A 14,815-nucleotide genomic window follows, 5' to 3' on the forward strand; every position below is an offset into this window, starting at 1 on the left:
CAACAGCGTTCAGCTGCTTTCAGCATTCACATGGTGAAAGTTTCTTTTTCTAGTTTTATTTATAAAGTACTTTTCGAGCCAAAGCACAAAGTGCTTTCCGGATAAAAACAAACAAACAAGCAGCAAAAACAAAAAAATGTTTTTTCTCCTCTGATCTGGACTTCCTCGATATACTCTGGGGCCAGACCATGAAGTAATGTATTCCAAAATGAAAGGGTAAAACAAACAAGCAGCAAAAACAAAAAACAGTTTTTTCTCTACCCCTCTCTGTCTCTTTGCTTTCTTTCTTTTTGTTTCTACCCTTCTCTATCTATCTATATCTATCTACCTCTTTCTATCAATCCATCCCCTTCTTTCTTTCTTTCTTTCTTTCTTTCTTTCTTTCTTTCTTTCTTTCTTTCTTTCTTTCTTTCTTTCTGTTTTTCTTTCTTTCTTTCTACCCCTTTCTCTGTCTTTTTACTTCTTTCTGTCTTAAAGGGACAACGAGGAGTTTTGGAAAAGCGAAGCGTTTTCACACTACATTTATGAGCCTCCGCACCGTGAAATTCTTTGACCGGTGCAAGACAGACTCATGTTTTCATTCATCAAGAATTAAAGTCAGAGGTTCAAAGAGGTTCAGTTACTGTCGTAGTTCCGACCATAAACGGCGATTCAGCTGCGTTATTCTCATTAAGGAAACGCTGGTCGAGCCGACCAGCATTTCCTTAATGAGTAATAATAATAACAAAATAACGATAGAGACAGAATGATATATTTATCGAAAATGGGCCCATTAACAAGTGTGGGTAGCGGAGATTCATCCACATTAACGTGAGACTTTTTTATAACCGAATAGAAACTCCTCGTTGTCCCTTTAATGTTTTCTTTCTACCCTTCTCTATCTCTATCTATCTACATCTTTCTATCATCCCCCTCTCTCTGTCTCTTTTTTCTCTTTTTCTTCTTTCTTTCTTTCTTTCTTTCTTCTACCCCCTTTTTCTTTCTTTCTTTCTTTCTTTCTTTCTTTCGCCCATAGAAAGACATTCATCTCTCAGCCTTCAAGTTTTATATTTTAGCTTTAGCCTTTTTCAACATTGCCTCACCAGTTTCTTCAGCTAACTCAGCATTGCTTCGAAAATGTCTTCAGCTCATTCAGCAATAGTGTTCAGCTGCTTTCAGCATTCACATGGTGAAAGTTTCTTTTTCTAGTTTTATTTATAAAGTACTTTTCGACCCTAAGCCTAACCCTATGAAGTAATGTATTCCAAAATGATTGGGTAACCGGTGCAGTGATGCTACAACTGGTGTAATGTGACAGGACCTTCTTGATTCTGTTAGTTTGTCAGTTTAGCTGCTGAAGTCTGGATAAGCTGTAGTAGAGGAGACCGCTCAGCTCACATAACTTACAGAGTGTTCATGGTCGGGCTCTCAACTTTTGACACAGAGTTTCCTCATTTGTTCTCTACAAATAGCAACGCCCTAAACTTCTCAAAGTAAATCACAGAATTCACTATTTGATGTCAAATGCAAAGGAGTGCCACTGTTACAACCTGCCCCACTACCGGGGTCAATTGTAACAGTGAGATTAAAAAACTAAAAACTGAGACCAAACCAAAAAAACATGTCATCTATGTCAGTTTATTGTTCATGTTCCAACACTGAAGCTTCTTCCTGTGGTTCAGTATGAACAAAAAGAACTCATCACTGATGGTTAAAGAGCAGTGACAGTGAGTGCCCTATAAAGGGTTAAGAAGCTTTCTACCATTGAAATACTTTGAAATTCAAAATTCCAACCTTAGATTGTTATTCTAGGACATAACAAGACTTAATTACAATTTTTACATTTTTCAAAATTTGTCATTTTTATGTAGAAATTGAAGGTCAACGAAGTGACCATTTTTGCTTCCTTGCCCGTTTGTGGTAAAGAAAAATTCCAATAAGTGTAGGCTATGTATAGAAAATATAAGAAAAACACATAAAGTGCAACAATTATTAAGTTTTAGAACATGTATGGCTTATAAATTGTATTTTTTACAATTATTATAATATTATTGTAATAATAATAATAATATATATGTATATAGGCATTTATATATAATATGTATATCGTATTTTATACGATTATAAAGTCACTCATATTCACTATTTAGTGAATTTACTAAACGAGGCTGCTCTCTCTCTCTCTGACAGCTGCCCACTTGTTTATATCTGATAAGCTCCGCCTGGCTCCATCTAGTGGCCGAATTAAGAATTTGGATTTGCGATAATGCTCCTTTAATGACACTTCCAGTTAATAAAACAACAAAGATAAAAGGAGTAACAACCGTCCCCACCCCTGTCAGCCGTTGTTTGAACGGCTGTACCAGCATGGTGGTTTAAAATAAACATATTTTACCTAAGAACCTGCTCTTTCATCTTAAACCAGTTTCCTCATTCAAACTTCAACGGTATCGATACGAGTCAACATTGAGACTTCAAAATATTAGTTTCTGACCTAAAAAAGTGTTTTTTGGCTGTAAAACCTACACACTTAGGCCCAATCCCAATTCTCTTTTTTTCCCCTACCCCTTGAAACGGAGCTACAAAGGGTAGAGGTAGAATGTCAACCCGACAACAGTCGTCATCATGTAGTCTCCACTGGCTTTTACGTAAGCTGATGCGGCGAGCTTTTGCCAGAAATCAAATAGCCGTGTACCATATAACTTAATAAAATAAGATAAAACTTAATGCAGACTGATCGGTTCATTGTAAAACATTTATTTATTGATGTAAATGTGGTGATTTCTGTACGTACAGAGCCCCGAGGCAGCGCTGCCTGCTCTTCTGTCTGATACATGAAGCTTCACTTTTCATTCAAATAAACTAATGCTACTGCCACAATTGTCAGATTTCATCAATGAGACCAACATTTAAATGCTAAAAAGAATTTAACCAGCCGGCGGTAAACCTCTAAAAACCCGCGGGTAAGTTAATTAGCGATCAACTTCTCTCCCGGGATGACGACGTAGTTTGGCCGGCCGAGCAGCCCTGCAGACCGGCTGCTGCCTCTGTGAGGAGCCGCTCCTTCTGGAGCTTCACTTCTCCCAAAAAACATCGGAGCAAACTTCTAACCAGCCGTCATTTGGATAAACTAACCGCACATTTGGGACCTAAACAGTTACTTTCTCACATGAAAAAATATTAAAACTTAATAAAGTGACGTAATAACAGCGCTACAGTGAGAAATAAAACAGCTTTTCGTTTTACAACCACCGCTGCCGGCTGCCGCAAGATGCATTCTGGGAAACTTTTCATACCCCTGCGTTTGGAGTGTGCCTCTGAAAAATCTCCGTTTGGAGGGGTATATAGACCTACCACTTCCCCCTACCCCGACACGTGAACGCACAAAACGGAGGGGTAGGGGTAAGTGGTAGGGCCAAGGGGGGAAATGGGATTGGGCCTTCTTCACACAGCCATGTAAATTCACATGCAATGTCAGGGAGGGAGTGGGTTCACATGATATTGTTCACATAACTCTAATGTTATTCCCTTATTGGTGAAAGTGAAGCTGTTACAACCGTCCCCGGGCTCCCCTACAATAGTCCAAGCATGATGATAAAAGAGTGAACAACTGTTTCTAGCCTCAGCACATGGGGCGGCTGCTCTACCAACCGAGCCAAACACCGCCCCGTGTGTGAATAACTTCTTCTGTGTCATTGTAACCGAGCATGTGTCTCATCTCTGAAGTAACTCTTACAGCTGATAAGAACAAGCTCGGGGGCGTTTTCTGATACGGTGTTCAGATCCAAAGTTACATCAAGGTTCATTGCAAAAGAACAATTACAAAAGAATTGACTCATAAAGAAACACATCAAGGAGAAGTTTACTCACTAAAATCAACAGCCCCAGAGAAAAGGACAAATAAAAACTGGTTTTATCTTCACTGATTCATGAGAAATTGAACTAAGCTTTTAGCAAATAGGGGAGAGTGGGGTAAGATGAGCCAGTGGGTAAGTTGACCCACCCCTTGTTTCTAGGAAACTATAGGAAAAAGTTAGCATGTGACCAAATATTTGGGAGGCAGGCATCATTTCATGGAGTCTGTGAAGACCTTTATACATGGGTTGTGGTATCTATGAGCTACAACATGAGGTAGTAACCCAGGTAAAAAAGTAATATACTTTAATGTACTAAAAATGTACTTAATTTTCTGAAAGTACATTTCTAGCACATTTTGACTTTATGTGTTAAAATAAAGTAAACCAAAAATATATTATAAATGTATTAATTAAAAATATATTATTCCCTCAGTAGTACTTCAGTTTACTTAGATAAAGTACACTATTTAGTACTAATACTTGAATTCATATTAAGTATATTCATATAAAATATACTAACACTGAAATATATATAAGTGTTTGATTAGTATATTTATTTATTATGTACTTCGAATGTGTTAAATATAAGTTTAATGTCAGTGTATTTGCAGCTACTTTTATCAAGTGCACTTTTAGCACCCTTTCAATAAGTTCACTTTTATAACACTTTTTTCATATCATTGTTAGCACAGCAGTGTTAAAGTGCACTTAAAATAAGTATATTTATAATTGAATACTACTTCAGTGGTAAATTAGTGTATTCTTCATAAGTACACTATAAACCAGAACAAATTCATCAGTATGTAGCCATTTCTTTTAGTGTGCTAAGATCAGTTTAAAATAATGTACAATAACAGTTCATTTCTGCAGCTGACCTTTTCTCTTCAACCTTTTAAAATAATGTATTTTACCAGCAAAATGCAACAATGTTGTTATGTAACAATACCTTTTCTAATTGAAAAAAATCCTCACTTTTCTATTTCAGTTTTAAAATGTTAGCAATTAGTGTTATAAAGTATTTGGATTACTTCAACACCACCGTTGTTTTTATGCAATATTTAAAAATCCATCCATTCTCCAAATGTAATGGTGAATTTTGAATAAACATGAACATCAACAACAGAGCACCTTTCAATTGACCATTTGCGTTTATATAATGCAGTAGTCACCAGTATTTCTAAAAAAAACAGTACAACCTTGTGTATTTCTTATCATCACATGGAAAGTACTTATTCCAAAGCTTGGATTGTTTCACTTACATTTGACAGCAATCAGAAAACACATTACACTTATGAACATATTAAGATGTGTAGATAACAGGAAATTTGCTTTGCTGCTTGACAGAAAAATTAATCTTTTGAAAGTCTTTGATTTTGCATGAAAACAGTCTGTTAAAGTTCAACATTTTGAGGCCAGGTACAGTGCCTTGCAAAAGTATTCACCCCTACGATTTTGTTTGTATTTTGTTATACCACAACTGTTATACTATAACTGTTTAACAGCACAGTCTTTGTGTGTGCTTGCCCATGTATGCCTTATAATTTTTACAGATTTAATACTCTGAAGTTGCCATTTTTGGACATTGTCCACTAGTGTTAAGACACACCAAGAATACACACTGATATGTAATCCCAATTTCTTACAATTTGGCAGTGGTTTCAGCAATTTTTCTCAAACTTCCCCACTAACTATTTAATCTCTCTCTACATTATTTGGTAGAGGAATAACATATTGTTTGTCTCTTGATCGGATCAAAACACATTTCCTGTGGAACAGGTCAGTGGGCACCGCATAAACATTCCTAGATTCTGACACCTCAGACATAAAAGTGGAAGCAATGTTCAGTTGACTATCCTTGCAGAGCTGTCCATCAGTCTTCACAAGCTCCTTTACCAATATACAGTGCAATGACAAATCACCTGCTCTGAATACTGACATGCAAAGAATTCTACATAATCTTCCATTCTGTAACTCCACTGTTGAGTTGATCCTTTTTTTTAGACTTCTGTTACTGCTGGAATGATACAGTACGCCTTTTACAATGAAACGGTGATAACAAACACAGTGTTCGACTGTAACACTTAGCAAGTCTTTGATAGCAAGTTTTTCTAATGCTGACAGTTTGTGATGACAGGGATTACCAAAAACCCTGACATTTTCATTCAGGCTAGATGAATTTGAACTTGATACATTGCTGTTTAGGAGATGTGAAAAAATGCACTTCACCCCTTCATTAGCATCTACCATGTACTTTTCGGCTTTTTGTGTTAGACTCCTCCAGCAAAGAAATCTTTTAACTATTTGTTCTGGAACATGTGTTGTCCCATGGAAGTACTGTAACAAAGTGCCATTAAATGATTCAAAAGAAAAGGTTGACGTGGCCCACAAAGGGCCCCAGTTCCTAACACTTGCCGCAAGGTGTGTCAGAAGATGGACATTAAATGTCATATTTGCTGCACCATATAACTTCTCAAACTGCAGTGAGAACTTCTTGAGAGCTCTTTCAGCTACTTCAATATCACAGCGTTTCACCTTTTCTCCCAAAAGAATGTGCATTGCGAACACAAACAGAAAAAGGTGGTTCCAGAACTTCTTTAGTAAGACCCCATTCAGTAAAGGCAGGGCATAGAATAACAGGAATGACCTCCACTCTGATGCTTTCCAATATTTTCTGTCTGCCACAGATCGTGGTACTCTTGTTATCTCAACAGGGGGTTGAATTGCAATGAGCTCTTTGTCAATGCGGTCTGATTTTGCTCCTAAGTACCACTCTTTGTCATGATTTCTTGAGTCAAACCACAGTTTTGCTAATTGTCTTGTCACACCAAGGCAGACACAATGCTGATACTCTGGAACAAATCCATTTATCATTTGAAACTTTGTGAGTTTCATTAATGGTGAAGGTCCCTTCACTCCCATTACAGGACGGTCTGGTGTTGCAGCCATTGCATGATCAAAATGCTTAGCTTCAGTTCTAAGATGTGGTTTTGGGCCTTTGTTTGTGTAAGGACCACCACCAACATGGTAACAAAAATCACATCCATAAAAGCCATTAAACTGTTTGGTGTTTCTTAGAAGTGGGCGAGCAACTGAATCTGAACTGCATATCAGAGCATACACTTTGGAGACATGTTGTACATTTTCTGAGTCCTTCCATTTAATGCCATTTTGTTCTAAAATTTGCAGTTCATCAACAAATGGCTTCACAAATGTTAAGATGTTTGGCTTCTTCTCGCCAAACCAGAGACAAGGAAGACAGATATTTGCCTTGCGTTCTTTAGGTTCGAGTTCTATAACCTGACACTGAATGGGCCAGATTTGATACTTTGAACTCCTGAAAACTGGAATTCCATCACAGTTCCAAATTAAAGTTATGTCATCCTCACCTAATTCACCTGATTCTTTGAGTTTCTGGTACTCTTCTCCACACTGTATATCTGAAATGACATCTGCACATTGCCAGTCTTTTTTTAAACTTTGGTTTCGTTCAAGCAATGTTTTGATTTGTGAAGCCAAACTAAGCACTAGAAAGAAACACCCACTTTTGAGACAGCTCTCTGAATCAGTTACTGCATTGCAAGCACCACACTGTAGTTCACTGGTATTATATGAAAGTTCACGGAGTTAACTTAAGTTCAGGAGCAGGGCCACGCCTCAACCACACCTCTAATCACCGGTCAAGCCTACAAATACCTGGGTCAACCCCTTCCTTCCTCAGTTGCCTCGATTTCTCGAGGGGACACGACGCGCTTCCTCGTCGCTCCACGCCGCCACCGCCGCGGACCCCGACCTGCACGTCTCGTCCCCGCCTCGGGCCTCCCGCCGAGCCGCTCGCCTCGGCTCTCCTGACGGTCCCCCGTTCCCGGTTCCGCCGGGTCGGTGGATCCCCGGTCTCCTCTCCTCCGTCCGCGGCCGCAGCGTGCGGAGCCCCTACGCCGACACGCCTCTCCTCGTCACCGCAGCGGCTCACCTCGGGCAGCCACGCCGGGTATTCTTCCCGGCTCGGCGCGCCCTCCTCACGGATTCGGCCGGCTCCGCGTCCGTCGTTTCATCTTTTCTCCACCTCTATCAACATGCTGGCAACGACTGCAACCAAGTCAACCGCGCTTCCGGATTCCTCCTCCGGGCCAGCCCGCCAGCGGCGTCACGCGTGACTTCACGGGGCCTCCGCTGCCCGCTTCATCATCGGCTCCCCCCAGCAGCTTCAGGTCGTATCTCCCTGTGCATCCTCTCTCCCATCTCTACCAGGCATCTTCTGCCTTCTTCTCATCCCCGTGTCTGCAGGCTCCACAAACCTCCCGTGCACATCTCATCCCATCCCCTCTACCCTTCACCCCCTCTCCCTCCCTCCCCCGACACCTGAATGTTCGTTTTCTCGTGTGTTGCTCACTACGCTCAGGCGGCGGCCACGCCACGCGCGACATCACTGGGCCTCTGCTGCCCTCATCGTCGGCTGACAGGCATCGTGCCGGCTCTCTCTCACCTCCATCAGGTAATTTTCTTTTTCTCATCCCCATGCCTGCCCTGCAGGCTCCACAAACCCCTCTACCCTTCCTCCCTCCCCCCACCGTCTGTATGTTTGTTTTCTCGTGTGTTGCTCTACTCTCAGGCGGCGGCGGCGGCGCACGTGGCGTCACAGGGCCTCCGCTGCCCTCATCGTTGACTGACAGGTAGCCTATCGTGCCGTCTCCCTCTCACCTCCTAGCCTCGCGTCACCAGGCTCTTCAGACGAGCGAAGAGCCTGGTGTCTGTTACCTCCGAATTCGTCTGCTTTCTGGTTCCCGTCTGTAGCGGATTCCGAAATCACCAAATTCACCAAAATAAGTGTTCACCAACATAGAACTTATGAAAACATTAACTTGTAATACAATAACTGCAAAAGGTTAACTTAATGGCTCGGGGACTTTCTTGTAAATTATAGCTATTCCTTAAATTAAAGAGTTTTACCGCATTTTATTAATTTCTGCCTTTTCTCATCCCCACGCCTGCAGGCTCCACGAACCTCCATCCCCTCTACCCTTCCTTCCTCCCCCCATCCCTTCCTCACCACCCGTACGTTTGTTTTCTCACGTGTCGCTCACTACGCTCTGGCGACGTCGTCACGGGGCCTCCGCCGCCCGCTTCATCGGCTCCCGGCGGCGGACAGGTCGTATCCTCTCTCGCCTCTGTCTGGCGATTTCTGCCTTCTTCTCGTCCCCCATCTCTGCAGGCTTCTCCCGTGCACATGCATCCCTTCATCCCATCATCCCATCATCCTTTCCCCTACCCTTCCTTCAGCCGCCTCCAGCGCCGCGGCCTCTGCTCCTCCCTCCTTTCCGTTTACCTGCTCGGCGGCTCACAAGCCAGTTCAGCTACTCAGTGGTCCAACCACGGGATCACTCTCTTCACTCGCAGCCTCTTTCATTTCCACCTGGTCTGTCCTTACCCCCCCCCCATCCCTCATCCCTCGTCCCTCCACCCCCATCCCTTCCCCAGCACCCAAATGTTGTTTTCTGTTAAAGTGTTGCTCTCTAGCCTCCGTCCGACTTCGTTTGAACGTAACTTTACCGTAGGTCCGTCCGACTCCGTGCCATAGCTCATGGAGTTACGAACGCGCTTCTTGTTCTACTTCGGTATCACGTGGCTCGTACCCGCGGCGGGTACCTCTGGGGCTCACAGGTCTTTACATCACAGCCTCGATGGCTCCTCGTGTTTAACCTTTCCTGCTGCGTCACCAAGCTGCATGTCAAACCGTGGCTCGGCAGCTAGGGACGGTCATCGGCAATTTCTAGTGAGTATTGACTCGAATGTTTTCGTTAAAACCGCGACGTGCTTTCTGCCGTTCGTCTACTTATTGCTCCACTTCTGTCTCTGTCTTGAATCCGTTTGCTGCGAAAGCACGAACGGACCCCGCATTCGGTCACCTGGGGTATAAGTTTCAAATTCATCGATTATTCAAATTAAAAGGAAAACATTTCCATCACTTCTCGTCCCATGTGGCGCAATGGTAAGGTGGAGGTCTGTAGCATCGGTGCGCGCATTGTACAAGCTTGCGCGTGCTCCGCGGTCGATCCACCATATGTTCTCAGCCCAGGCAACGTCTGCCTTCCTCTCATCCCCGCGTCCGCAGACTTCACAGACCTCCCGTACACATCCCTGCGTCCGTAGACTTCACGGATCTCCCGTACGCATCCCTGCGTCCGTAGACTTCACGGACCTCCCGTACGCATCCCTGCGTCCGTAGACTTCACGGACCTCCCGTACACATCCCTGCGTCCGTAGACTTCACAGACCTCCCGTACACATCCCTTTGTCCCTTTCTCCACGTAGCCTTCAGCCATTCTCGGCGGTACAGCTTCTGCACCTCCCTCTTTTCCAACCGGCTCAGCAGCCCCACGCAGCCCCATCACGGTTTCTCTGGCATCTTACCTTCTGCCTCCTCCCATCACCCAAATGTTTGTTTTCTCTCCATGCATCACTAACTATTATTCTTTTCAGTCTCGGCGGCATTGCTCACCCAGCCATCCCATCGCCCCTCCCCTGTAACTCCGGCATTACGCTGGCGGCTATTTGTTCTTTCCGCAGGTGTTCCCGTGGTGCGTATGCATATTGGTGTGTATGTAACTAATCTCTCTTTCAGCAGCACTGTTTTCCCGGCCTGCTTTGTCGGACCGTCGCTCTTCTCTCGTCGCTCGCCAGATTAGTTCTGTTTTCCACTTTCTGATGTGCCGACGCCTTTACCAGGACTCGGTTCTGTCCAAGGGCTTCGATGGCTATCGTAGGCAAATGTTCGTTTTCCGCACGGCTCATTGACTTTGTTTCGCTAGACTCGGGCTCCCGCTCTCCTTCGTTCGTCGTGTACGGGGCAGTCCATTCCTCATCGCTGCCTCTCTTTTGGGGGTTCGAAGCGTCCCAGATGTCTTTAATACTACTCCGATAACACCACAGCCATGGATCTAAAGAGGAACTTAGCAGGATTACCCGGTGGCTACGCTACACTTAACCTTAATAAAAGCTCCAGAGTAAGTATGTTAAATACATGACTTGCGACCGTTACAAGCGAGAACAGAGGCTCTCTGCCTTCACCTGGCGTCTCACTGCTGAAAACCAACCTTGCAACATCAGCGTAGTTACACGGTCGCCGCCTCGGTGTCCCAGCTCTCGTCTCTGCGCTCCGCGACACAAACGCGCTCCGTAACCTGTAATCTTTGTTTATGATTAAGTCTACAAAACACACAGCCGTAACATCGTATATGTTATGTACCATCTTCCACAGCGGACTCATCGTCCTTCCATTACTCATTCTCACATTACCGCGTTAATCAAGGCTCGTGGAAATGGGAGCCTCCTCACACAGCAAGACGCTTGCCACTCCCTTCCGACCCTCTGCATTCGTACTCTGCGCCTACGCTATACACGTCTTAACTTCGAGGTGCTCCAAATTCATCCCAACCTCATCCTCCTACGATCCGTCGCATCATCCCTAAATGCACCAGTTCTAGGCACGTAGCTAACGCACCTCCGCAACGCCGTCAGCTCAGAAATAATTCCCACATACTTCTCTCGCCCTTCCTAGAATAAGCACTGCGTCCTCAGCAGCCAGACAAGACATGTTCGGACCAACCGCCAAGGTCCGGGCCGTCGGTCGTCAATAGCATTTCGCGCACACATCCTCCACTACGACCTCAACGACCCGTTCAGCCTGCTCGCGATGCGATTTTATTTAATTCAACTTTTGGGGGCACGAATCCAGCTCGGGCGGAACAACGCCGAGACGGAACCCCCACTCTGAGTCTCCCTCCGCCGGTCTCCGGTTTATCTTCCCAGACGAGACGCGACATCAACCTCCCCGCACCTTTACCACTCTCGTACAATATCATTCATTCATGTTCATCATTTCATCCCATTAAATCGTCTAATGGCACATTGTTGTGGCGTGGTCCTTGTTAGTGAAATGAAAGTTCACGGAGTTAACTTAAGTTCAGGAGCAGGGCCACGCCTCAACCACACCTCTAATCACCGGTCAAGCCTACAAATACCTGGGTCAACCCCTTCCTTCCTCAGTTGCCTCGATTTCTCGACCCACCCTCCCTTCTTCCCCTTGTCTAGGCGCCTCCCGGCTCCAGCCTCCTCCCGGATCATCCTCACTCTCATCCCTCCATCCTTCCCTCCCTTCCTCCATCCCTTTCTTCTTAACCAACGCATTCCCTTTCAGATCTCCTCCACAGCATCGTCTGGGGGGCACGAATCCAGCTCGGGCGGAACAACGCCGAGACGGAACCCCCACTCTGAGTCTCCCTCCGCCGGTCTCCGGTTTATCTTCCCAGACGAGACGCGACATCAACCTCCCCGCACCTTTACCACTCTCGTACAATATCATTCATTCATGTTCATCATTTCATCCCATTAAATCGTCTAATGGCACATTGTTGTGGCGTGGTCCTTGTTAGTGAATTACCCCTAAGTAGTTTTCGCATGCTGGACAGTAAAAATGGGGGACATAATTTCCATATTGTCCGTAAGCTTTGTGAAAAAGGTATGTGGTTACTGGTACCATTCCAGGGAAATGTTCATTGACAATCTTCAGTAGATGTTCCAGTGCCACACCTGTCACATTGTGCCTTAGTACATAAGACATCAGTAAGATTAAACTTTGCCCCTTTGTCAGTGGAGCTCCAGGATACGCTGGATCATCTCCATCCAACAAAAATGTCTCTGCCTGTGAAGACATAAAAAAAGACAAAATAGAAAACTGTTACATTCATCTGCATTAAAAGAGATTGCTTGCCGATTTACAGAGAAAACATACTGTACAATAATACATGTTAATAACCTGTTGGTTTGGTGTCTCTTGCTGATCAGGTGGAGTAGCAGGCACATTGCATCCTGGTTGCTTCTCTAACATGTCCTGGCAAAATATAAATGGAAGCATAAATATTTTCATTTTCATTTCTTTTATAGTTTTGACATATAAAACAATACTAGTGTTCCAAAAGATAAGTGGTAACTAACTACGACAAGTCATCTGGTAGTTTTTACATTTAGAGAATTTACCATGTTGCCTTCTGGAGTTGTTGGCAGAGAGTTATGCAAATGGAATACATACTAGCTTCATATAAAACTGATGTGATTTCAGGGGAAAGGATGAATGTAGTGCCTATATTCAGTAAATATACAAATTGTGTAACTCCTTGCCCAAACCTAGAAAACAAATGAACTCTATTAACAAATCAGAAACAAGAATACTGAAAAGCACTAATCCTTGGGTGGATGCAAGACAGGGCATCTGTTTCTATCAAGACAGTGAGTTCAAACATTAAGCCAAAACTGCATAATAATGCTTAATAAAAAACAAAATTGTTGTATTGGAATAAAACATCAGATTTAAGTCACATTAAGCAGGTTAAGCCACATATGCATTATATGTGCAGTGAAGATCGAACAGATGGATAATATCCAGGAAAATGGTGACTACAGCTACAAAGCTACAGCTTCACATTAAGGGAACGTATATGTCACAGCCATCAAGTGCCAATGTAGGCTATAAGTCAGCCACTTGTTAGAAACTTTGTTAGCCTCATGTGGAACTACTAATTTGCTTGAATTACAATGTAAATTAAACATGAATGAATAATGCAATCATACTTTGAAATAGTTATATGTAGTTCTAATTCTGTGACCAAATGAGACCTTGCTGGTGTTCACTTTCAATACATGTTTATTATTGGTAGCCTATATTATTATTACGTCAGTTTAAAAAAATAAAAACTACTCTATTCACATTTTCTGTATTGATTAAAGGGGTTGTTTTTAGCATAAAAATGAAACTAGTAACTTGTAACTATAGTACCTGTGCTTCTGGTCCGATTTGCATATCTTGTTGATCCCCGCAGTGTGAGTAGGTGGAGGGTGGCAATTCTAGCACTGGGTGGGTCTTTCTGGAGACTCCCTCTCCGGCAGGCTGCATATAATGAAGATATAATACATGGAAATTCTCAAGTGAAGTATTAATGACAATAATACATGTTTGTGTCTCATTTTAAGGAAATACACTGTAGTGGCTAGGGCAATCATTATTTTCATCACGTTTAATTTAATTGAAATGACAATTATACAGAAACTATATAGTATAACACAGCAATTAATATCAACAATTTCAATTGCTAGTATTTTAATACCTCTGATGAATCTCTGTTTGGTCTGTCCTGAAGCAGGTGCTCTCTTATTGGACTGACAAGATGCTTTCCTCTCAAACATTCTAAAGATGACTGACCGCTTGGTCCTTCTGCAACAAGGCCCTCATCAGGAACATTCTGATCATGAGACAGCACATAGATTTATTTAACTATCATACTGTAAACATTTAGGGTATGATAAACATTACAAATAAAATTATGGATGAATAAAAGCTTTAGAGGAAAGTAATATGTATTTTGTTCAGAATGGAAGCATAAAACATAGTAATGATCACTGTTCTTTACCTGTTTGTTAGTTGTGGGATTGTCTCCTGGATATTCCTCCAGAGAATATGTTCGTTCACCGTTATTTGAAAGTGGAATCTGGGGAGTGCAGTTGCAATGTCAACTTGCATGTAACACTATCTGCAATTCGTGATGTTGCGAACGAAAAAAATGGTCTACCTCTTTCAAGACCTCTCTATTGTTAGTTGTACAGGATGCACTGAGGTATTTCTTGTAATTTCCTCTGCAGTTTAAAGTATTCTGCAATGAGCAAGACAGTCCTTGCGTTTAAAATTAAGAATTATTAATCTTATTCTATAATCACTGCTGTTGTTGATAATAAAATAAATGTGAAAGCTCAAATACCTCTTTCTCATTTGCTAGCCGTCTGTATTTGGTTGCCTTTGAAGGTTGGCTCGACTCATCCAGCAGATATTCTTTGTAATGTCTTTTGGGTGCCATGTCTGCGGGCGGTTTTACAGTTTTTCTCTAAAAGCCCGGTAAAATACATCCACGGGTAAAGTAAAGTGCAGAGGGCGG

The 14,815-nt window shown here is 43.0% G+C and overlaps 1 protein-coding gene and 1 long non-coding RNA gene across 2 annotated transcripts in view; both read right to left on the minus strand.

The window, feature by feature from the left end:
• Window positions 1-14,815, minus strand: part of LOC311000809 (dual specificity protein phosphatase 18) — a 255,469-nt gene that overhangs the window by 118,742 nt on the left and 121,912 nt on the right. The gene's annotated exons all lie outside the window — the stretch shown is intronic.
• On the minus strand, window positions 12,315-14,815 carry LOC311000483. The gene is made up of 5 exons (XR_014596090.1): window positions 14,297-14,815; window positions 13,994-14,128; window positions 13,666-13,776; window positions 12,649-12,723; window positions 12,315-12,534 (listed from the first exon to the last, which is right to left on the minus strand). It is a non-coding gene; the product is annotated as an uncharacterized lncRNA (long non-coding RNA).

This window comes from Trachurus trachurus, assembly GCF_905171665.1.
Source record: "Trachurus trachurus genome assembly, chromosome: 17".
NCBI lineage: Eukaryota > Metazoa > Chordata > Actinopteri > Carangiformes > Carangidae > Trachurus > Trachurus trachurus.